Here is a 25588-nt window from a genome sequence, read left to right on the forward strand (position 1 = left end):
CCATACAATGCGCACCACCCCGCAATGTTTTTCAGAAACCTATTCTACATTGCCACTGCATGTTCCCTGACCTCCCCATGCTGACCACCCCGTGGTGATTTTCTCCATCCTACATTGCCACTCACTGCCTATTCTAATTCAGACCCTCCAATTCACACCACCCCGTGATGTTTTTCTCACTCCTAGTAGTGAATGTAATGTAACACACACCCATACAATGCGCACCACCCCGTGATGTTTTTCTCACTCCTACTAGTGAATGTAATGTAACACACATCCATACAATGCGCACCACCCCGTGATGTTTTTCTCACTCCTACTAGTGAATGTAATGTAACACACACCCATACAATGCGCACCACCCCGTGAGGTTTTTCTCACTCCTACTAGTGAATCTAATGTAACACACACCCATACAATGCGCACCACCCCGTGATGTTTTTCTCACTCCTACTAGTGAATCTAATATAACACACACCCATACAATGCGCACCACCCCGTGATGTTTTTCTCACTCCTACTAGTGAATGTAATGTAACACACACCCATACAATGCGCACCACCCCGTGATGTTTTTCTCACTCCTACTAGTGAATGTAATGTAACACACACCCATACAATGCGCACCACCCCGTGATGTTTTTCTCACTCCTACTAGTGAATGTAATGTAACACACACCCATACAATGCGCACCACCCCGTGATGTTTTTCTCACTCCTCTTAGTGAATCTAATGTAACACACAGCCATACAATGCGCACCACCCCGTGATGTTTTTCTCACTCCTACTAGTGAATCTAATGTAACACACACCCATACAATGCGCACGACCCCGTGATGTTTTTCTCACTCCTACTAGTGAATGTAATGTAACACACACCCATACAATGCGCACCACCCCGTGATGTTTTTCTCACTCCTACTAGTGAATGTAATGTAACACACACCCATACAATGCGCACCACCCCGTGATGTTTTTCTCACTCCTACTAGTGAATGTAATGTAACACACACCCATACAATGCGCACCACCCCGTGATGTTTTTCTCACTCCTACTAGTGAATGTAATGTAACACACACCCATACAATGCGCACCACCCCGTGATGTTTTTCTCACTCCTCTTAGTGAATCCAATGTAACACACAGCCATACAATGCACACCATCCCGTGATGTTTTTCTCACTCCTACTAGTGAATCTAATGTAACACACACCCATACAATGCGCACCACCCCGTGATGTTTTTCTCACTCCTACTAGTGAATGTAAGGTAACACACACCCAAACAATGCGCACCACTTCGTGATGTTTTTCTCACTCCTACTAGTGAATGTAATGTAACACACACCCATACAATGCGCACCACCCCGTGATGTTTTTCTCAAACCTCTTAGTGAATCTAATGTAACACACAGCCATACAATGCGCACCATCCCGTGATGTTTTTCTCACTCCTACTAGTGAATCTAATGTAACACACACCCATACAATGCGCACCACCCCGTGATGTTTTTCTCACTCCTACTAGTGAATGTAATGTAACACACACCCATACAATGCGCACCACACCGTGATGTTATTCTCACTCCTACTAGTGAATCTAATGTAACACACACCCATACACTGCGCACCACCCCGCGATGTTTTTCAGAAACCTATCCTACATTGCCACTGCATGTTCCCTGTCCTCCCCATGCTGACCACCCCGTGGTGCTTTTCTCCATCCTACATTGCCACGCACTGCCTATTCTAATTCAGACCCTCCAATTCACACCACCCCGTGATGTTTTTCTCACTCCTAGTAGTGAATGTAATGTAACACACACCCATACAATGCGCACCACCCCGTTTTTTTCTCACTCCTACTAGTGAATGTAATGTAACACACACCCATACAATGCGCACAACCCCGTGATGTTTTTCTCACTCCTACTAGTGAATGTAATGTAACACACACCCATACAATGCGCACCACCCAGTGATGTTTTTCTCACTCCTACTAGTGAATGTAATGTAACACACACCCATACAATGCGCACCACCCCGTGATGTTTTTCTCACTCCTACTAGTGAATGTAATGTAACACACACCCATACAATGCGCACCACCCCGTGATGTTTTTCTCACTCCTACTAGTGAATGTAATGTAACACACACCCATACAATGCGCACCACCCCGTGATGTTTTTCTCACTCCTACTAGTGATTGTAATGTAACACACACCCATACAATGCGCACCACCCCGTGATGTTTTTCTCACTCCTACTAGTGAATGTAATGTAACACACACCCATACAATGCGCACCACCCCGTGATGTTTTTCTCACTCCTACTAGTGAATGTAATGTAACACACACACATACAATGCGCACCAACCCGTGATGTTTTTCTCACTCCTCTTAGTGAATGTAACGTAACACACACCCATACAATGCCCACCACCCCGTGATGTTTTTCTGACTCCTACTAGTGAATGTAACGTAACACACACCCATAAAATGCGCACCACCCCGTGATGTTTTTCTCACTCCTCTTAGTGAATCTAATGTAACACACAGCCATACAATGCGCACCACCCCGTGATGTTTTTCTCATTCCTACTAGTGAATCTAATGTAACACATACCCATACAATGCGCACCACCCCGTGATGTTTTTCTCACTCATACTAGTGAATGTAATGTAACACACACCCATACAATGCGCACCACCCCGTGATGTTTTTCTCACTCCTACTAGTGAATGTAATGTAACACACACCCATACAATGCGCACCACCCTGTGATGTTTTTCTCACTCCTACTAGTGAATGTAATGTAACACACACCCATACAATGCGCACCATCCCGTGATGTTTTTCTCACTCCTTCTAGTGAATGTAATGTAACACACACCCATACAATGCGCACCACCCCGTGATGTTTTTCTCACTCCTACTAGTGAATGTAATGTAACACACACCCATACAATGCGCACCACCCCGTGATGTATTTCTCACTCCTACTAGTGAATGTAATGTAACACACACCCATACAATGCGCACCACCCCGTGATGTTTTTCTCACTCCTACTAGTGACTCTAATGGAACACACACCCATACAATGCACACCACCCCGTGATGTTTTTCTCACTCCTACTAGTGAATGTAATGTAACACACACCCATACAATGCGCACCACCCCGTGATGTTTTTCGCACTCCTAGTAGTGAATGTCATGTAACACACACCCATACAATGCGCACCACCCCGTGATGTTTTTCTCACTCCTACTAGTGAATGTAATGTAACACACACCCATACAATGCGCACCACCCCGTGATGTTTTTCTCACTCCTACTAGTGAAAGTAGTGTAACACACACCCATACAATGCGCACCACCCCGTGATGTTTTTCTCACTCCTCTTAGTGAATCTAATGTAACACACACCCATACAATGCGCACCACCCCGTGATGTTTTTCTCACTCCTACTAGTGAATGTAATGTAACACACACCCATACAATGCGCACCACCCCGTGATGTTTTTCTCACTCCTACTAGTGAATGTTATGTAACACACACCCATACAATGCGCACCACCCCGTGATGTTTTTCTCACTCCTACTAGTGAATGTAATGTAACACACACCCATACAATGCGCACCACCCCGTGATGTTTTTCTCACTCCTCTTAGTGAATCTAATGTAACACACAGCCATACAATGCGCACCATCCCGTGATGTTTTTCTCACTCCTACTAGTGAATCTAATGTAACACACACCCATACAATGCGCACCACCCCGTGATGTTTTTCTCACTCCTACTAGTGAATGTAATGTAACACACACCCAAACAATGCGCACCACCCCGTTATGTTTTTCTCACTCCTACTAGTGAATGTAATGTAACACACACCCATACAATGCGCACCACCCCGTGATGTTTTTCTCACTCCTACTAGTGAATGTAATGTAACACACACCCATACAATGCGCACCACCCCGTGATGTTTTTCTGACTCCTACTAGTGAATGTAATGTAACACACACCCATACAATGCGTACCACCCCGTGATGTTTTTCTCTCTCCTACTAGTGAATGCAATGTAACACACACCCATACAATGCGCACCACCCCGTGATGTTTTTTTCACTCCTACTAGTGACTCTAACGTAACACACACCCATACAATGCGCACCACCCCGTGATGTTTTTCTCACTCCTACTAGTGAATCTTATGTAACACACACCCATACAATGCGCACGACCCCGTGATGTTTTTCTCACTCCTATTAGTGAATGTAATGTAACACACACCCATACAATGCGCACCACCCCGTGATGTTTTTCTCACTCCTACTAGTGAATGTAATGTAACACACACCCATACAATGCGCACCACCCCGTGATGTTTTTCTCACTCCTACTAGTGACTCTAATGGAACACACACCCATACAATTCGCACCACCCCGTGATGTTTTTCTCACTCCTACTAGTGAATGTAATGTAACACACACCCATACAATGCGCACCACCCCGTGATGTTTTTCGCACTCCTAGTAGTGAATGTCATGTAACACACACCCATACAATGCGCACCACCCCGTGATGTTTTTCTCACTCCTACTAGTGAATGTAATGTAACACACACCCATACAATGCGCACCACCCCGCAATGTTTTTCAGAAACCTATTCTACATTGCCACTGCATGTTCCCTGACCTCCCCATGCTGACCACCCCGTGGTGATTTTCTCCATCCTACATTGCCACTCACTGCCTATTCTAATTCAGACCCTCCAATTCACACCACCCCGTGATGTTTTTCTCACTCCTAGTAGTGAATGTAATGTAACACACACCCATACAATGCGCACCACCCCGTGATGTTTTTCTCACTCCTACTAGTGAATGTAATGTAACACATACCCATACAATGCGCACCACCCCGTGATGTTTTTCTCACTCCTACTAGTGAATGTAATGTAACACACACCCATACAATGCGCACCACCCCGTGATGTTTTTCTCACTCCTACTAGTGAATGTAATGTAACACACACCCATACAATGCGCACCACCCCGTGATGTTTTTCTCACTCCTACTAGTGAATCTAATATAACACACACCCATACAATGCGCACCACCCCGTGATGTTTTTCTCACTCCTACTAGTGAATGTAATGTAACACACACCCATACAATGCGCACCACCCCGTGATGTTTTTCTCACTCCTACTAGTGAATGTAATGTAACACACACCCATACAATGCGCACCACCCCGTGATGTTTTTCTCACTCCTACTAGTGAATGTAATGTAACACAAACCCATACAATGCGCACCACCCCGTGATGTTTTTCTCACTCCTCTTAGTGAATCTAATGTAACACACAGCCATACAATGCGCACCACACCGTGATGTTTTTCTCACTCCTACTAGTGAATCTAATGTAACACACACCCATACAATGCGCACGACCCCGTGATGTTTTTCTCACTCCTACTAGTGAATGTAATGTAACACACACCCATACAATGCGCACCACCCCGTGATGTTTTTCTCACTCCTACTAGTGAATGTAATGTAACACACACCCATACAATGCGCACCACCCCGTGATGTTTTTCTCACTCCTACTAGTGAATGTAATGTAACACACACCCATACAATGCGCACCACCCCGTGATGTTTTTCTCACTCCTACTAGTGAATGTAATGTAACACACACCCATACAATGCGCACCACCCCGTGATGTTTTTCTCACTCCTCTTAGTGAATCTAATGTAACACACAGCCATACAATGCACACCATCCCGTGATGTTTTTCTCACTCCTACTAGTGAATCTAATGTAACACACACCCATACAATGCGCACCACCCCGTGATGTTTTTCTCACTCCTACTAGTGAATGTAAGGTAACACACACCCAAACAATGCGCACCACTTCGTGATGTTTTTCTCACTCCTACTAGTGAATGTAATGTAACACACACCCATACAATGCGCACCACCCCGTGATGTTTTTCTCAAACCTCTTAGTGAATCTAATGTAACACACAGCCATACAATGCGCACCATCCCGTGATGTTTTTCTCACTCCTACTAGTGAATCTAATGTAACACACACCCATACAATGCGCACCACCCCGTGATGTTTTTCTCACTCCTACTAGTAAATGTAATGTAACACACACCCATACAATGCGCACCACACCGTGATGTTATTCTCACTCCTACTAGTGAATCTAATGTAACACACACCCATACAATGCGCACCACCCCGCGATGTTTTTCAGAAACCTATCCTACATTGCCACTGCATGTTCCCTGTCCTCCCCATGCTGACCACCCCGTGGTGCTTTTCTCCATCCTACATTGCCACGCACTGCCTATTCTAATTCAGACCCTCCAATTTACACCACCCCGTGATGTTTTTCTCACTCCTAGTAGTGAATGTAATGTAACACACACCCATACAATGCGCACCACCCCGTTTTTTTCTCACTCCTACTTGTGAATGTAATGTAACACACACCCATACAATGCGCACAACCCCGTGATGTTTTTCTCACTCCTACTAGTGAATGTAATGTAACACACACCCATACAATGCGCACCACCCAGTGATGTTTTTCTCACTCCTACTAGTGAATGTAATGTAACACACACCCATACAATGCGCACCACCCCGTGATGTTTTTCTCACTCCTACTAGTGAATGTAATGTAACACACACCCATACAATGCGCACCACCCCGTGATGTTTTTCTCACTCCTACTAGTGAATGTAATGTAACACACACCCATACAATGCGCACCACCCCGTGATGTTTTTCTCACTCCTACTAGTGATTGTAATGTAACACACACCCATACAATGCGCACCACCCCGTGATGTTTTTCTCACTCCTACTAGTGAATGTAATGTAACACACACCCATACAATGCGCACCACCCCGTGATGTTTTTCTCACTCCTACTAGTGAATGTAATGTAACACACACACATACAATGCGCACCACCCCGTGATGTTTTTCTCACTCCTCTTAGTGAATGTAACGTAACACACACCCATACAATGCCCACCACCCCGTGATGTTTTTCTGACTCCTACTAGTGAATGTAACGTAACACACACCCATAAAATGCGCACCACCCCGTGATGTTTTTCTCACTCCTCTTAGTGAATCTAATGTAACACACAGCCATACAATGCGCACCACCCCGTGATGTTTTTCTCATTCCTACTAGTGAATCTAATGTAACACATACCCATACAATGCGCACCACCCCGTGATGTTTTTCTCACTCCTACTAGTGAATGTAATGTAACACACACCCATACAATGCGCACCACCCCGTGATGTTTTTCTCACTCCTACTAGTGAATGTAATGTAACACACACCCATACAATGCGCACCACCCTGTGATGTTTTTCTCACTCCTACTAGTGAATGTAATGTAACACACACCCATACAATGCTCACCATCCCGTGATGTTTTTCTCACTCCTTCTAGTGAATGTAATGTAACACACACCCATACAATGCGCACCACCCCGTGATGTTTTTCTCACTCCTACTAGTGAATGTAATGTAACACACACCCATACAATGCGCACCACCCCGTGATGTATTTCTCACTCCTACTAGTGAATGTAATGTAACACACACCCATACAATGCGCACCACCCCGTGATGTTTTTCTCACTCCTACTAGTGACTCTAATGGAACACACACCCATACAATGCGCACCACCCCGTGATGTTTTTCTCACTCCTACTAGTGAATGTAATGTAACACACACCCATACAATGCGCACCACCCCGTGATGTTTTTCGCACTCCTAGTAGTGAATGTCATGTAACACACACCCATACAATGCGCACCACCCCGTGATGTTTTTCTCACTCCTACTAGTGAATGTAATGTAACACACACCCATACAATGCGCACCACCCCGTGATGTTTTTCTCACTCCTACTAGTGAATGTAGTGTAACACACACCCATACAATGCGCACCACCCCGTGATGTTTTTCTCACTCCTACTAGTGAATCTAATGTAACACACACCCATACAATGCGCACCACCGCGTGATGTTTTTCTCACTCCTACTAGTGAATGGAATGTAACACACACCCATACAATGTGCACCACCCCGTGATGTTTTTCTCACTCCTACTAGTGAATGTATTGTAACACACACCCATACAATGCGCACCACCCCGTGATGTTTTTTCTCACTCCTACTAGTGAATCTAATGTAACACACACCCATACAATGCGCACCACCCCGCAATGTTTTTCAGAAACTATTCCTACATTGCCACTGCATTTTCCGTGACCTCCCCATGCTGACCACCCCGTGGTGCTTTTCTCCATCCTACATTGCCACTCACTGCCTATTCTAATTCAGACCCTCCAATTCACACAACCCCGTGATGTTTTTCTCACTCCTAGTAGTGAATGTAATGTAACACACACCCATACAATGCGCACCACCCCGTGATGTTTTTCTCACTCCTACTTGTGAATGTAATGTAACACACACCCATACAATGCGCACCACCCCATGATGTTTTTCTCACACCTCTTAGTGAATCTAATGTAACACACAGCCATACAATGCGCACCACCCCGTGATGTTTTTCTCACTCCTACTAGTGAATCTAATGTAACACACACCCATACAATGCGCAACACCCCGTGATGTTTTTCTCACTCGTAGTAGTGAATCTAATGTAACACACACCCATACAATGCGCACAACCCCGTGATGTTTTTCTCACTCCTACTAGTGTATCTAATGTAACACACACCCATACAATGCGCACCAGCCCGTGATGTTTTTCACACTCCTACTAGTGAATGTAATGTAACACACACCCATACAATGCGCACCACCCCGTGATGTTTTTCTCACTCCTACTAGTGAATGTAATGTAACACACACAAATACAATGCGTACCGCCCCGTAATGTTTTTCTCACTCCTACTAATGAATGTAATGTAACACACACCCATACAATGCGCACCACCCCGTGATGTTTTTCTCCCTCCTACTAGTGAATCTAATGTAACACACACCCATACAATGCGCACCACCCCGTGATGTTTTTCTCACTCCTACTAGTGAATGTAATGTAACACACACCCATTCAATGCGCACCACCCCGTGATGTTTTTCTCACTCCTACTAGTGAATGTAATGTAACACACACCCATACAATGCGCACCACCCCGTGATGTTTTTCTCACTCCTACTAGTGAATGTAATGTAACACACACCCATACAATGCGCACCACCCCGTGATGTTTTTCTCACTCCTAATAGTGAATGTAATGTAACACACACCCATACAATGCGCACCACCCCGTGATGTTTTTCTCACTCCTCTTAGTGAATCTAATGTAACACACAGCCATACAATGCGCACCATCCCGTGATGTTTTTCTCACTTCTACTAGTGAATCTAATGTAACACACACCCATACAATGCGCACCACCCCGTGATGTTTTTCTCACTCCTACTAGTGAATGTAATGTAACACACACCCAAACAATGCGCACCACCCCGTGATGTTTTTCTCACTCCTACTAGTGAATGTAATGTAACACACACCCATACAATGCGCACCACCCCGTGATGTTTTTCTCACTCCTACTAGTGAATGTAATGTAACACACACCCATACAATGCGCACCACCCCGTGATGTTTTTCTCACTCCTACTAGTGAATGTAATGTAACACACACCCATACAATGCGTACCACCCCGTGATGTTTTTCTCACTCCTACTAGTGAATGCAATGTAACACACACCCATACAATGCGCACCACCCCGTGATGTTTTTTTCACTCCTACTAGTGACTCTAATGTAACACACACCCATACAATGCGCACCACCCCGTGATGTTTTTCTCACTCCTACTAGTGAATGTAATGTAACACACACCCATACAATGCGCACCACCCCGTGATGTTTTTCTCACTCCTCTTAGTGAATCTAATGTAACACACAGCCATACAATGCGCACCACCCCGTGATGTTTTTCTCACTCCTACTAGTGAATCTAATGTAACACACACCCATACAATGCGCACGACCCCGTGATGTTTTTCTCACTCCTACTAGTGAATGTAATGTAACACACACCCATACAATGCGCACCACCCCGTGATGTTTTTCTCACTCCTACTAGTGAATGTAATGTAACACACACCCATACAATGCGCACCACCCCGTGATGTTTTTCTCACTCCTACTAGTGAATGTAATGTAACACACACCCATACAATGCGCACCACCCCGTGATGTTTTTCTCACTCCTACTAGTGAATGTAATGTAACACACACCCATACAATGCGCACCACCCCGTGATGTTTTTCTCACTCCTCTTAGTGAATCTAATGTAACACACAGCCATACAATGCACACCATCCCGTGATGTTTTTCTCACTCCTACTAGTGAATCTAATGTAACACACACCCATACAATGCGCACCACCCCGTGATGTTTTTCTCACTCCTACTAGTGAATGTAAGGTAACACACACCCAAACAATGCGCACCACTTCGTGATGTTTTTCTCACTCCTACTAGTGAATGTAATGTAACACACACCCATACAATGCGCACCACCCCGTGATGTTTTTCTCAAACCTCTTAGTGAATCTAATGTAACACACAGCCATACAATGCGCACCATCCCGTGATGTTTTTCTCACTCCTACTAGTGAATCTAATGTAACACACACCCATACAATGCGCACCACCCCGTGATGTTTTTCTCACTCCTACTAGTAAATGTAATGTAACACACACCCATACAATGCGCACCACACCGTGATGTTATTCTCACTCCTACTAGTGAATCTAATGTAACACACACCCATACAATGCGCACCACCCCGCGATGTTTTTCAGAAACCTAAACTACATTGCCACTGCATGTTCCCTGTCCTCCCCATGCTGACCACCCCGTGGTGCTTTTCTCCATCCTACATTGCCACGCACTGCCTATTCTAATTCAGACCCTCCAATTCACACCACCCCGTGATGTTTTTCTCACTCCTAGTAGTGAATGTAATGTAACACACACCCATACAATGCGCACCACCCCGTTTTTTTCTCACTCCTACTAGTGAATGTAATGTAACACACACCCATACAATGCGCACAACCCCGTGATGTTTTTCTCACTCCTACTAGTGAATGTAATGTAACACACACCCATACAATGCGCACCACCCAGTGATGTTTTTCTCACTCCTACTAGTGAATGTAATGTAACACACACCCATACAATGCGCACCACCCCGTGATGTTTTTCTCACTCCTACTAGTGAATGTAATGTAACACACACCCATACAATGCGCACCACCCCGTGATGTTTTTCTCACTCCTACTAGTGAATGTAATGTAACACACACCCATACAATGCGCACCACCCCGTGATGTTTTTCTCACTCCTACTAGTGATTGTAATGTAACACACACCCATACAATGCGCACCACCCCGTGATGTTTTTCTCACTCCTACTAGTGAATGTAATGTAACACACACCCATACAATGCGCACCACCCCGTGATGTTTTTCTCACTCCTACTAGTGAATGTAATGTAACACACACACATACAATGCGCACCACCCCGTGATGTTTTTCTCACTCCTCTTAGTGAATGTAACGTAACACACACCCATACAATGCCCACCACCCCGTGATGTTTTTCTGACTCCTACTAGTGAATGTAACGTAACACACACCCATAAAATGCGCACCACCCCGTGATGTTTTTCTCACTCCTCTTAGTGAATCTAATGTAACACACAGCCATACAATGCGCACCACCCCGTGATGTTTTTCTCATTCCTACTAGTGAATCTAATGTAACACATACCCATACAATGCGCACCACCCCGTGATGTTTTTCTCACTCATACTAGTGAATGTAATGTAACACACACCCATACAATGCGCACCACCCCGTGATGTTTTTCTCACTCCTCCTAGTGAATGTAATGTAACACACACCCATACAATGCGCACCACCCTGTGATGTTTTTCTCACTCCTACTAGTGAATGTAATGTAACACACACCCATACAATGCGCACCATCCCGTGATGTTTTTCTCACTCCTTCTAGTGAATGTAATGTAACACACACCCATACAATGCGCACCACCCCGTGATGTTTTTCTCACTCCTACTAGTGAATGTAATGTAACACACACCCATACAATGCGCACCACCCCGTGATGTTTTTCTCACTCCTACTAGTGAATCTAATGTAACACACACCCATACAATGCGCACCACCCCGCAATGTTTTTCAGAAACTATTCCTACATTGCCACTGCATTTTCCGTGACCTCCCCATGCTGACCACCCCGTGGTGCTTTTCTCCATCCTACATTGCCACTCACTGCCTATTCTAATTCAGACCCTCCAATTCACACAACCCCGTGATGTTTTTCTCACTCCTAGTAGTGAATGTAATGTAACACACACCCATACAATGCGCACCACCCCGTGATGTTTTTCTCACTCCTACTTGTGAATGTAATGTAACACACACTCATACAATGCGCACCACCCCATGATGTTTTTCTCACACCTCTTAGTGAATCTAATGTAACACACAGCCATACAATGCGCACCACCCCGTGATGTTTTTCTCACTCCTACTAGTGAATCTAATGTAACACACACCCATACAATGCGCAACACCCCGTGATGTTTTTCTCACTCGTAGTAGTGAATCTAATGTAACACACACCCATACAATGCGCACAACCCCGTGATGTTTTTCTCACTCCTACTAGTGTATCTAATGTAACACACACCCATACAATGCGCACCAGCCCGTGATGTTTTTCACACTCCTACTAGTGAATGTAATGTAACACACACCCATACAATGCGCACCACCCCGTGATGTTTTTCTCACTCCTACTAGTGAATGTAATGTAACACACACAAATACAATGCGTACCACCCCGTAATGTTTTTCTCACTCCTACTAATGAATGTAATGTAACACACACCCATACAATGCGCACCACCCCGTGATGTTTTTCTCCCTCCTACTAGTGAATCTAATGTAAAACACACCCATACAATGCGCACCACCCCGTGATGTTTTTCTCACTCCTACTAGTGAATGTAATGTAACACACACCCATTCAATGCGCACCACCCCGTGATGTTTTTCTCACTCCTACTAGTGAATGTAATGTAACACACACCCATACAATGCGCAGCCCCCCGTGATGTTTTTCTCACTCCTACTAGTGAATGTAATGTAACACACACCCATACAATGCGCACCACCCCGTGATGTTTTTCTCACTCCTAATAGTGAATGTAATGTAACACACACCCATACAATGCGCACCACCCCGTGATGTTTTTCTCACTCCTCTTAGTGAATCTAATGTAACACACAGCCATACAATGCGCACCATCCCGTGATGTTTTTCTCACTCCTACTAGTGAATCTAATGTAACACACACCCATACAATGCGCACCACCCCGTGATGTTTTTCTCACTCCTACTAGTGAATGTAATGTAACACACACCCAAACAATGCACACCACCCCGTGATGCTTTTCTCACTCCTACTAGTGAATGTAATGTAACACACACCCATACAATGCGCACCACCCCGTGATGTTTTTCTCACTCCTACTAGTGAATGTAATGTAACACACACCCATACAATGCGCACCACCCCGTGATGTTTTTCTCACTCCTACTAGTGAATGTAATGTAACACACACCCATACAATGCGTACCACCCCGTGATGTTTTTCTCACTCCTACTAGTGAATGCAATGTAACACACACCCATACAATGCGCACCACCCCGTGATGTTTTTTTCACTCCTACTAGTGACTCTAATGTAACACACACCCATACAATGCGCACCACCCCGTGATGTTTTTCTCACTCCTACTAGTGAATCTAATGTAACACACACCCATACAATGCGCACGACCCCGTGATGTTTTTCTCACTCCTACTAGTGAATGTAATGTAACACACACCCATACAATGCGCACCACCCCGTGATGTTTTTCTCACTCCTACTAGTGAATCTAATGTAACACACACCCATACAATGCGCACCACCCCGTGATGTTTTTCTCACTCCTACTAGTGAATCTAATGTAACACACACCCATACAATGCGCACGACCCCGTGATGTTTTTCTCACTCCTACTAGTGAATGTAATGTAACACACACCCATACAATGCGCACCACCCCGTGATGTTTTTCTCACTCCTACTAGTGACTCTAATGGAACACACACCCATACAATTCGCACCACCCCGTGATGTTTTTCTCACTCCTACTAGTGAATGTAATGTAACACACACCCATACAATGCGCACCACCCCGTGATGTTTTTCGCACTCCTAGTAGTGAATGTCATGTAACACACACCCATACAATGCGCACCACCCCGTGATGTTTTTCTCACTCCTACTAGTGAATGTAATGTAACACACACCCATACAATGCGCACCACCCCGTGATGTTTTTCTCACTCCTACTAGTGAATGTAATGTAACACACACCCATACAATGCGTACCACCCCGTGATGTTTTTCTCACTCCTACTAGTGACTCTAATGGAACACACACCCATACAATTCGCACCACCCCGTGATGTTTTCCTCACTCCTACTAGTGAATGTAATGTAACACACACCCATACAATGCGCACCACCCCGTGATGTTTTTCGCACTTCTAGTAGTGAATGTCATGTAACACACACCCATACAATGCGCACCACCCCGTGATGTTTTTCTCACTCCTACTAGTGAATGTAATGTAACACACACCCATACAATGCGCACCACCCCGCAATGTTTTTCAGAAACCTATTCTACATTGCCACTGCATGTTCCCTGACCTCCCCATGCTGACCACCCCGTGGTGATTTTCTCCATCCTACATTGCCACTCACTGCCTATTCTAATTCAGACCCTCCAATTCACACCACCCCGTGATGTTTTTCTCACTCCTAGTAGTGAATGTAATGTAACACACACCCATACAATGCGCACCACCCCGTGATGTTTTTCTCACTCCTACTAGTGAATGTAATGTAACACACACCCATACAATGCGCACCACCCCGTGATGTTTTTCTCACTCCTACTAGTGAATGTAATGTAACACACACCCATACAATGCGCACCACCCCGTGATGTTTTTCTCACTCCTACTAGTGAATCTAATGTAACACACACCCATACAATGCGCACCACCCCGTGATGTTTTTCTCACTCCTACTAGTGAATCTAATGTAACACACACCCATACAATGCGCACCACCCCGTGATGTTTTTCTCACTCCTACTAGTGAATGTAATGTAACACACACCCATACAATGCATACCACCCCGTGATGTTTTTCTCACTCCTACTAGTGAATGCAATGTAACACACACCCATACAATGCGCACCACCCCGTGATGTTTTTTTCACTCCTACTAGTGACTCTAATGTAACACACACCCATACAATGCGCACCACCCCGTGATGTTTTTCTCACTCCTACTAGTGAATCTAATGTAACACACACCCATACAATGCGCACGACCCCGTGATGTTTTTCTCACTCCTACTAGTGAATGTAATGTAACACACACCCATACAATGCGTACCACCCCATGATGTTTTTCTCACTCCTACTAGTGAATGTAATGTAACACACACCCATACAATGCGCACCACCCCATGATGTTTTTCTCACTCCTACTAGTGAATCTAATGTAACACACACCCATACAATGCGCTCCACCCCGTGATGTTTTTCTCACTCCTAGTAGTGAATGTAATGTAACACACACCCATACAATGCGCACCACCCCGTGATGTTTTTCTCACTCCTACTTGTGAATGTAATGTAACACACACTCATACAATGCGCACCACCCCATGATGTTTTTCTCACACCTCTTAGTGAATCTAATGTAACACACAGCCATACAATGCGCACCACCCCGTGATGTTTTTCTCACTCCTACTAGTGAATCTAATGTAACACACACCCATACAATGCGCAACACCCCGTGATGTTTTTCTCACTCGTAGTAGTGAATCTAATGTAACACACACCCATACAATGCGCACAACCCCGTGATGTTTTTCTCACTCCTACTAGTGTATCTAATGTAACACACACCCATACAATGCGCACCAGCCCGTGATGTTTTTCACACTCCTACTAGTGAATGTAATGTAACACACACCCATACAATGCGCACCACCCCGTGATGTTTTTCTCACTCCTACTAGTGAATGTAATGTAACACACACAAATACAATGCGTACCACCCCGTAATGTTTTTCTCACTCCTACTAATGAATGTAATGTAACACACACCCATACAATGCGCACCACCCCGTGATGTTTTTCTCCCTCCTACTAGTGAATCTAATGTAAAACACACCCATACAATGCGCACCACCCCGTGATGTTTTTCTCACTCCTACTAGTGAATGTAATGTAACACACACCCATTCAATGCGCACCACCCCGTGATGTTTTTCTCACTCCTACTAGTGAATGTAATGTAACACACACCCATACAATGCGCAGCCCCCCGTGATGTTTTTCTCACTCCTACTAGTGAATGTAATGTAACACACACCCATACAATGCGCACCACCCCGTGATGTTTTTCTCACTCCTAATAGTGAATGTAATGTAACACACACCCATACAATGCGCACCACCCCGTGATGTTTTTCTCACTCCTCTTAGTGAATCTAATGTAACACACAGCCATACAATGCGCACCATCCCGTGATGTTTTTCTCACTCCTACTAGTGAATCTAATGTAACACACACCCATACAATGCGCACCACCCCGTGATGTTTTTCTCACTCCTACTAGTGAATGTAATGTAACACACACCCAAACAATGCACACCACCCCGTGATGCTTTTCTCACTCCTACTAGTGAATGTAATGTAACACACACCCATACAATGCGCACCACCCCGTGATGTTTTTCTCACTCCTACTAGTGAATGTAATGTAACACACACCCATACAATGCGCACCACCCCGTGATGTTTTTCTCACTCCTACTAGTGAATGTAATGTAACACACACCCATACAATGCGTACCACCCCGTGATGTTTTTCTCACTCCTACTAGTGAATGCAATGTAACACACACCCATACAATGCGCACCACCCCGTGATGTTTTTTTCACTCCTACTAGTGACTCTAATGTAACACACACCCATACAATGCGCACCACCCCGTGATGTTTTTCTCACTCCTACTAGTGAATCTAATGTAACACACACCCATACAATGCGCACGACCCCGTGATGTTTTTCTCACTCCTACTAGTGAATGTAATGTAACACACACCCATACAATGCGCACCACCCCGTGATGTTTTTCTCACTCCTACTAGTGAATCTAATGTAACACACACCCATACAATGCGCACCACCCCGTGATGTTTTTCTCACTCCTACTAGTGAATCTAATGTAACACACACCCATACAATGCGCACGACCCCGTGATGTTTTTCTCACTCCTACTAGTGAATGTAATGTAACACACACCCATACAATGCGCACCACCCCGTGATGTTTTTCTCACTCCTACTAGTGACTCTAATGGAACACACACCCATACAATTCGCACCACCCCGTGATGTTTTTCTCACTCCTACTAGTGAATGTAATGTAACACACACCCATACAATGCGCACCACCCCGTGATGTTTTTCGCACTCCTAGTAGTGAATGTCATGTAACACACACCCATACAATGCGCACCACCCCGTGATGTTTTTCTCACTCCTACTAGTGAATGTAATGTAACACACACCCATACAATGCGCACCACCCCGTGATGTTTTTCTCACTCCTACTAGTGAATGTAATGTAACACACACCCATACAATGCGTACCACCCCGTGATGTTTTTCTCACTCCTACTAGTGACTCTAATGGAACACACACCCATACAATTCGCACCACCCCGTGATGTTTTCCTCACTCCTACTAGTGAATGTAATGTAACACACACCCATACAATGCGCACCACCCCGTGATGTTTTTCGCACTTCTAGTAGTGAATGTCATGTAACACACACCCATACAATGCGCACCACCCCGTGATGTTTTTCTCACTCCTACTAGTGAATGTAATGTAACACACACCCATACAATGCGCACCACCCCGCAATGTTTTTCAGAAACCTATTCTACATTGCCAATGCATGTTCCCTGACCTCCCCATGCTGACCACCCCGTGGTGATTTTCTCCATCCTACATTGCCACTCACTGCCTATTCTAATTCAGACACTCCAATTCACACCACCCCGTGATGTTTTTCTCACTCCTAGTAGTGAATGTAATGTAACACACACCCATACAATGCGCACCACCCCGTGATGTTTTTCTCACTCCTACTAGTGAATGTAATGTAACACACACCCATACAATGCGCACCACCCCGTGATGTTTTTCTCACTCCTACTAGTGAATGTAATGTAACACACACCCATACAATGCGCACCACCCCGTGATGTTTTTCTCACTCCTACTAGTGAATCTAATGTAACACACACCCATACAATGCGCACCACCCCGTGATGTTTTTCTCACTCCTACTAGTGAATCTAATGTAACACACACCCATACAATGCGCACCACCCCGTGATGTTTTTCTCACTCCTACTAGTGAATGTAATGTAACACACACCCATACAATGCATACCACCCCGTGATGTTTTTCTCACTCCTACTAGTGAATGCAATGTAACACACACCCATACAATGCGCACCACCCCGTGATGTTTTTTTCACTCCTACTAGTGACTCTAATGTAACACACACCCATACAATGCGCACCACCCCGTGATGTTTTTCTCACTCCTACTAGTGAATCTAATGTAACACACACCCATACAATGCGCACGACCCCGTGATGTTTTTCTCACTCCTACTAGTGAATGTAATGTAACACACACCCATACAATGCGTACCACCCCATGATGTTTTTCTCACTCCTACTAGTGAATGTAATGTAACACACACCCATACAATGCGCACCACCCCATGATGTTTTTCTCACTCCTACTAGTGAATCTAATGTAACACACACCCATACAATGCGCTCCACCCCGTGATGTTTTTCTCACTCCTAGTAGTGAATGTAATGTAACACACACCCATACAATGCGCACCACCCCGTGATGTTTTTCTCACTCCTACTAGTGAATGTAATGTAACACACACCCATACCATGCGCACCACCCCGTGATGTTTTTCTCACTCCTACTAGTGAATGTAATGTAACACACACCCATACAATGCGCACCACCCCGTGATGTTTTTCTCACTCCTACTATTGAATGTAATGTAACACACACCCATACAATGCGCACCACCCCGTGATGTTTTTCTCACTCCTACTAGTGAATCTAATGTAACACACACCCATACAATGCGCACCACCCCGTGATGTTTTTCTCACTCCTACTAGTGAATGTAATGTAACACACACCCATACAATGCGCACCACCCCGTGATGTTTTTCTCACTCCTACTAGTGAATGTAATGTAACACACACCCATACAATGCGCACCACCCCGTGATGTTTTTCTCACTCCTACTAGTGAATGTAATGTAACACACACCCATACAATGCGCACCACCCCGTGATGTTTTTCTCACTCCTACTAGTGAATGTAATATAACACACACCCCTACAATGCGCACGACCCCGTGAAGTTTTTCTCACTCCTACTAGTGAATGTAATGTAACACACACCCCTACAATGCGCACCACCCCGTGACGTTTTTCTCACTCCTACTAGTGAATCTAATGTAACACACACCCATACAATGCGCACCACCCCGTGATGTTTTTCTCACTCCTACTAGTGAATCTAATGTAACACACACCCATACAATGCGCACGACCCCGTGATGTTTTTCTCACTCCTACTAGTGAATGTAATGTAACACACACCCATACAATGCGCACCACCCCGTGATGTTTTTCTCACTCCTACTAGTGAATCTAATGTAACACACCCCCATACAATGCGCACCACCCCGTGATGTTTTTCTCACTCCTACTAGTGAATGTAATGTAACACACACCCATACAATGCGCACCACCCCGTGATGTTTTTCTCACTCCTACTAGTGAATGTAATGTAACACACACCCATACAATGCGCACCACCCCGTGATGTTTTTCTCACTCCTACTAGTGAATCTAATGTATCACACACCCATACAATGCGCACCACCCCGTGATGTTTTTCTCACTCCTACTAGTGAATGTAATGTAACACACACCCATACAATGCGCACCACCCCGTGATGTTTTTCTCACTCCTACTAGTGAATCTAATGTAACACACACCCATACAATGCGCAACACCCCGCAATGTTTTTCAGAAACCTATCCTACATTGCCACTGCATGTTCCCTGACCTCCCCATGCTGACCACCCCGTGGTGCTTTTCTCCATCCTACATTGCCACTCACTGCCTATTCTAATTCAGACCCTCCAATTCACACAACCCCGTGATGTTTTTCTCACTCCTAGTAGTGAATGTAATGTAACACACACCCATACAATGCGCACCACCCCGTGATGTTTTACTCACTCCTCTTAGTGAATCTAATGTAACAAACAGCCATACAATGCGCACCACCCCGTGATGTTTTTCTCACTCCTACTAGTGAATCTAATGTAACACACACGCATACAATGCGTACCACCCCGTGATGTTTTTCTCACTCGTACTAGTGAATCTAATGTAACACACACCCATACAATGCGCACAACCCCGTGATGTTTTTCTCACTCCTACTAGTGAATCTAATGTAACACACACGCATACAATGCGCACCACCCCGTGATGTTTTTCTCACTCCTACTAGTGAATGTAATGTAACACACACCCATACAATGCGCACCACCCCGTGATGTTTTTCTCACTCCTACTAGTGAATGTAATGTAACACACACCCATACAATGCGTACCACCCCGTGATGTTTTTCTCACTCCTACTAGTGAATGTAATGTAACACACACCCATACAATGCGCACCACCCCGTGATGTTTTTCTCACTCCTACTAGTGAATCTAATGTAACACACACCCATACAATGCGCACCACCCCGTGACGTTTTTCTCACTCCTACTAGTGAATGTAATGTAACACACACCCATACAATGCGCACCACCCCGTGATGTTTTTCTCACTCCTAATAGTGAATGTAATGTAACACACACCCATACAATGCGCACCACCCCGTGATGTTTTTCTCACTCCTAGTCGTGAATGTAATGTAACACACACCCATACAATGCGCACCACCCCGTGATGTTTTTCTCACTCCTACTAGTGAATGTAATGTAACACACACCCATACAATGCGCACCACCCCGTGATGTTTTTCTCACTCCTACTAGTGAATCTAATGTAACACACACCCATACAATGCGCACCACCCCGTGATGTTTTTCTCACTCCTAGTATTGAATGTAATGTAACACACACCCATACAATGCGCACCACCCCGTGATGTTTTTCTCACTCCTACTAGTGAATCTAATGTAACACACACCCATACAATGCGCACCACCCCGTGATGTTTTTCTCACTCCTACTAGTGAATGTAATGTAACACACACATATACAATGCGCACCACCCCGTGATGTTTTTCTCACTCCTACTAGTGAATGTAATGTAACACACACCCATACAATGCGCACCACCCCGTGATGTTTTTCTCACTCCTACTAGTGAATGTAATGTAACACACACCCATACAATGCGCACCACCCCGTGATGTTTTTCTCACTCCTCTTAGTGAATCTAATGTAACACACAGCCATACAATGCGCACCACCCCGTGATGTTTTTCTCACTCCTACTAGTGAATCTAATGTAACACACACCCATACAATGCGCACCACCCCGTGATGTTTTTCTCACTCCTACTAGTGAATGTAATGTAACACACACCCATACAATGCGCACCACCCCGTGATGTTTTTCTCACTCCTACTAGTGAATGTAATGTAACACACACCCATACAATGCGCACCACCCCGTGATGTTTTTCTCACTCCTACTATTGAATGTAATGTAACACACACCCATACAATGCGTACCAACCCGTGATGTTTTTCTTACTCCTACTAGTGAATGTAATGTAACACACAGCCAAACAATGCGCACCACCCCGTGATGTTTTTCTCACTCCTACTAGTGAATGTAATGTAACACACACCCATACAATGCGCACCACCCCGTGATGTTTTTCTCACTCCTACTAGTGAATGTAATGTAACACACACCCAAACAATGCGCACCACCACGTGATGTTTTTCTCACTGCTACTAGTGAATGTAATGTAACACACACCCATACAATGCGTACCAACCCGTGATGTTTTTCTCACTCCTACTAGTGAATGTAATGTAACACACACCCATACAATGCGCACCACCCCGTGATGTTTTTCTCACTCCTACTTGTGACTCTAATGTAACACACACCCATACAATGCGCACCACCCCGTGATGTTTTTCTCACTCCTACTAGTGAATCTAATGTAACACACAACCATACAATGCGCACGACCCCGTGATGTTTTTCTCACTACTACTAGTGAATGTAATGTAACACACACCCATACAATGCGCACCACCCCGTGATGTTTTTCTCACTCCTACTAGTGAATCTAATGTAACACACACCCATACAATGCGCACCACCCCGTGATGCTTTTCTCACTCCTACTAGTGAATCTAATGTAACACACACCCATACAATGCGCACGACCCCGTGATGTTTTTCTCACTCCTACTAGTGAATGTAATGTAACACACACCCATACAATGCGCACCACCCCGTGATGTTTTTCTCACTCCTACTAGTGAATCTAATGTAACACACACACATACAATGCGCACCACCCCGTGATGTTTTTCTCACTCCTACTAGTGAATCTAATGTAACACACACCCATACAATGCGCACCACCCCTTGATGTTTTTCTCACTCCTACTAGTGAATGTAATGTAACACACACCCATACAATGCGCACCACCCCGTGATGTTTTTCTCACTCCTACTAGTGAATGTAATGTAACACACACCCATACAATGCGCACCACCCCGTGATGTTTTTCTCACTCCTAGTAGTGAATGTAATGTAACACACACCCATACAATGCGCACCACCCCGTGATGTTTTTCTCACTCCTACCAGTGAATGTAATGTAACACACACCCATACAATGCGCACCACCCCGTGATGTTTTTCTCACTCCTACTAGTGAACCTAATGTAACACACACCCATACAATGCGCACCACCCCGCAATGTTTTTCAGAAACCTATCCTACATTGCCACTGCATGTTCCCTGACCTCCCCATGCTGACCACCCCGTGGTGCTTTTCTCCATCCTACATTGTCACTCACTGCCTATTCTAATTCAGACCCTCCAATTCACACAACCTCGTGATGTTTTTCTCACTCCTAGTAGTGAATGTAATGTAACACACACCCATACAATGAGCACCACCCCGTGATGTTTTTCTCACTCCTACTAGTGAATGTAATGTAACACACACCCATACAATGCGCACCACCCCGTGATGTTTTTCTCACTCCTACTAGTGAATCTAATGTAACACACACCCATACAATGCGCACCACCCCGTGATGTTTTTCTCACTCCTACTAGTGAATGTAATGTAACACACACCCATACAATGCGCACCACCCCGTGATGTTTTTCTCACTCCTACTAGTGAATGTAATGTAACACACACCCATACAATGCGCACCACCCCGTGATGTTTTTCTCACTCCTCTTAGTGAATCTAATGTAACACACAGCCATACAATGCGCACCACCCCGTGATGTTTTTCTCACTCCTACTAGTGAATCTAATGTAACACACACCCATACAATGCGCACCACCCCGTGATGTTTTTCTCACTCCTACTAGTGAATGTAATGTAACACACACCCATACAATGCGCACCACCCCGTGATGTTTTTCTCACTCCTACTAGTGAATGTAATGTAACACACACCCATACAATGCGCACCACCCCGTGATGTTTTTCTCACTCCTACTAGTGAATCTAATGTAACACACACCCATACAATGCGCACGACCCCGTGATGTTTTTCTCACTCCTACTAGTGAATGTAATGTAACACACACCCATACAATGCGCACCACCCCGTGATGTTTTTCTCACTCCTACTAGTGAATCTAATGTAACACACACCCATACAATGCGCACCACCCCGTGATGTTTTTCTCACTCCTACTAGTGAATCTAATGTAACACACACCCATACAATGCGCACGACCCCGTGATGTTTTTCTCACTCCTACTAGTGAATGTAATGTAACACACACCCATACAATGCGCACCGCCCCGTGATGTTTTTCTCACTCCTACTAGTGAATGTAATGTAACACACACCCATACAATGCGCACCACCCCGTGATGTTTTTCTCACTCCTACTAGTGAATGTAATGTAACACACACCCATACAATGCGTACCACCCCATGATGTTTTTCTCACTCCTACTAGTGAATGTAATGTAACACACACCCATACAATGCGCACCACCCCGTGATGTTTTTCTCACTCCTACTAGTGAATCTAATGTAACACACACCCATACAATGCGCACCACCCCGTGATGTTTTTCTCACTCCTACTAGTGAATGTAATATAACACACACCCCTACAATGCGCACGACCCCGTGAAGTTTTTCTCACTCCTACTAGTGAATGTAATGTAACACACACCACTACAATGCGCACCACCCCGTGACGTTTTTCTCACTCCTACTAGTGAATCTAATGTAACACACACCCATACAATGCGCACCACCCCGTGATGTTTTTCTCACTCCTACTAGTGAATCTAATGTAACACACACCCATACAATGCGCACGACCCCGTGATGTTTTTCTCACTCCTACTAGTGAATGTAATGTAACACACACCCATACAATGCGCACCACCCCGTGATGTTTTTCTCACTCCTACTAGTGAATCTAATGTAACACACCCCCATACAATGCGCACCACCCCGTGATGTTTTTCTCACTCCTACTAGTGAATGTAATGTAACACACACCCATACAATGCGCACCACCCCGTGATGTTTTTCTCACTCCTACTAGTGAATGTAATGTAACACACACCCATACAATGCGCACCACCCCGTGATGTTTTTCTCACTCCTAGTAGTGAATGTAATGTAACACACACCCATACAATACGCACCACCCCGTGATGTTTTTCTCACTCCTACTAGTGAATGTAATGTAACACACACCCATACAATGCGCACCACCCCGTGATGTTTTTCTCACTCCTACTAGTGAATCTAATGTAACACACACCCATACAATGCGCACCACCCCGCAATGTTTTTCAGAAACCTATCCTACATTGCCACTGCATGTTCCCTGACCTCCCCATGCTGACCACCCCGTGGTGCTTTTCT

Source organism: Cavia porcellus, unplaced genomic scaffold, assembly GCF_034190915.1.
Source record: "Cavia porcellus strain 051 isolate PalLab524CR breed Dunkin Hartley unplaced genomic scaffold, mCavPor4.1 scaffold_1, whole genome shotgun sequence".
In the NCBI taxonomy this organism is placed as follows: domain Eukaryota; kingdom Metazoa; phylum Chordata; class Mammalia; order Rodentia; family Caviidae; genus Cavia; species Cavia porcellus.